At 42.9% G+C, this 2,837-nt stretch overlaps 1 non-coding gene across 1 annotated transcript; it reads left to right on the top strand.

Moving 5' to 3' along the window:
- Window positions 1-1,884: 1,884 nt before the first annotated feature.
- On the top strand, window positions 1,885-1,956 carry TRNAW-CCA (transfer RNA tryptophan (anticodon CCA)). The gene has a single exon. It is a non-coding gene; the product is annotated as a tRNA-Trp (tRNA).
- Window positions 1,957-2,837: the final 881 nt, after the last annotated feature.

The following is a 2,837-nucleotide window of genomic DNA, read 5'->3' as shown; positions in this document are numbered from 1 at the left end:
TAGTATGCTCCAGTGTTTCCTTAATACCTTGGTGAGTTTGTATGAAATGGGTGTGATGTCTTATTGTTAACCGGGACATTATCACCAGGAACCGTGGAAGAACCACAGACTTTGCTGAGTGGCAGCCTAAGTACAAGGTTGCAAGTGTTATTACATATACCTATTATATCGGGTGACTCCTTTTATTCTAGCTTGGGAGCACTTTTAGTGGTGACCTTGTATTCCATCCTTGCACCAGGACTGTAGTTCGGTGCCCTGCATAACCCTGCATAAATATGCTTTGTTCAATTTGTAAATCTTTTAGAGCTTGCTCCAGTTAACAACAGGAGACGTTGACGCCTTAGAAGATTCTAAAATCAACCGTAACCCTGCATCATAGGATAACACTGGCCATATAACTGCTGCATTACAAGCAATAAGAGTTTTGCTTTAGGCCCAGATCACATTTCTAAACACGCTTACATAGCGATATATTTATAGTTATAGAGAATTTCTCATTATCAAACTCAACTTTTTGGTGTCAAAGTTCACCTCCACACTTTATTTACTCTTCACATGGGTGTACAATTTTACTTTATATCAAGTAACCAAACTCCTGCATGGTGTAGAATTTTTGAGGGGGTGCATCTGATTATTTGACGGGGTGCTTACACAGTGATACATTTATAACCACGGAGATCTACGCGGCAGTTATGTACATTAATATGCTGCATCACTAAATACTTATAATGTCCCAAAGGCAAGACCAATTGCATTGCAAATGCTTGTTTCTGTTCAACTGCCTCTATCTTGATAGAAAACAACCAGTAGAGGTCAGCAAAATACCAGAATTGCTTTCTGCTTTGGGACTTTCTTTTTAATTTTTCCGGTAACTGCCTCTATTTAACTCGCTTGATAGAAAACGACCAGCAGAGGTCAGTAAAATACCATAATACCTTTAGCATTCCCTAGATTATAGGCTATAGAAACTTGTCTTCCACGAGCACCCGCAGACAATAACAGTTTTTCTAAATCTTGTATTTTCAGTGATATGACCGCCGAAGGCCCTGAGTTTATATTAAAAACAGAGCATTGGACTATACCATTTCCAGCTGACAGGCAGTATTTCTCTCCATGTATTCCCATACCTGGCGTGTTCCGCAGTTTGGTGCTTACTTTCCCTCCATGTTAAAGAGCAGTAGAAGTTTAAGCACCCAGGCTAATGTGCTGCATAGCTAAATACATATAAGGTCCCAAAGGTGAGACCGATTGCATTGCAAATGCTTGTTGCTGACTTTAGAACTACGGGCACTTTACCACTGCTAACCAGTGCTAAAGTGCATGCGATCTCTGCTTTAAACATGGTAACATTGGCTTATCCACAATTGCACAAATACTTTTCACGGTACATCTTAAATTAAGTCTGACTGCCCTGTGCCAAGCTACCAGAGGGTGAGCACAGGTTCATTTAGGGTGTGTATCATATTCTGACTAAGATTGTGGTTCCTTTGGACAGGGTGCACACCTCCCTCAACCAAAAACCCAATTTCTGACAGGGAATACAAGAAATGTCTTTTCACAGTATATGTCACATTTGGCCACATCATAAAATAGCAGCACCAGCAACAAATCATGTTTATGGGCAACGCAAAAAGGATGGAGTGCGCGAAAAGCATGAATGTGAATTAGCCGTATAGCCAGAAAGAATCTTACTGGACAGCCTGACTTATTTAATTATTTGTATATGTTTACTTTGGCAACACTTGCTGGGGTGTCACGCTCATAAAGTACATTCTTGTATCTTATACTGTTGTTAAGCACTGCAAGAAAAACAAGAAACCAACATGTCAACAACTTGTCCGCTGTACCCGCAGTTGTATAAAATCTTTCATGAGAGTAGCAGTTGGCCTCGTGGCGCAACGGTAGCGCGTCTGACTCCAGATCAGAAGGTTGCGTGTTCAAATCACGTCGGGGTCACGGTCAGTCATTTTTACACATAAAATCAAGCATAGTAATTTAGACTACTTTCTAAATCAACATTGTGATTATATTTAAAAACACACATTTTATGGAATCATAAATGCGGATACAATTCTCATTCTTCTCATAAATTGCTAGGCGTACCACCGTTGGGAACCATTGAGCAACAAACACCGTGAGTGCTGGACCCTCCTGAACAGTAGTAATGTCACTTTACTGTATATTATCAGAAAAAAAACACCCCTCTCCGCCCTTTACGCCTCAACTCTTCGTTGAATACTTCAGTTGAAGGGCAGTAGAGGGCGCTGTGGTACTAGTCTACTATGTACGGCAGATCATGCTGATTCATTCTTTCCAGCAGAGGAAAAAAATAAACGTTTTCAGATGAATTATTATTTTGTGCAAGTAACTATAATGGCATAGTCTGTAATGTAGTACGATGCCAGGCTGTAAGTACCTTCCCCCACAGACTCTCTGGAGACGTTCTGCTTGCAACTAGAACCTTTATTACACTTAGTAAAACACCTATGGAGAGAGCGCCGGGCAACACGCTCCGATCGCGTCTCTCGTTCGCGCCGCTATGCCTCGCGCATGCGCAGTAGCGTCCGACGTCCGCTACGCGCCTCTACGTCATCCCGTAGTGCGCGCGTCCACTAGACCGCGACACTACATATCTCCCCCTTTTCACACCTCTCACACAAAGTCCCCGACCCGGAGGTCAGTCCATTTCAAAGTCTCTGAACCTGGATGGTCTCACCACTGCTCTTCCCCCCCGGGTGTGTCTTACCGGAGTGGAATGTCCTTCTCGGCTTCCCTCTGTGACCAGGCCTCCGTCGGTACCTTTCGGAGTGCCCGGACTCTCTTTCTCTTTTACCTCG

This window comes from Triturus cristatus, chromosome 12, assembly GCF_964204655.1.
Source record: "Triturus cristatus chromosome 12, aTriCri1.1, whole genome shotgun sequence".
Taxonomy (NCBI): Eukaryota; Metazoa; Chordata; class Amphibia; order Caudata; family Salamandridae; genus Triturus; species Triturus cristatus.
This window is presented reverse-complemented; position numbering and strand designations above follow the sequence as displayed.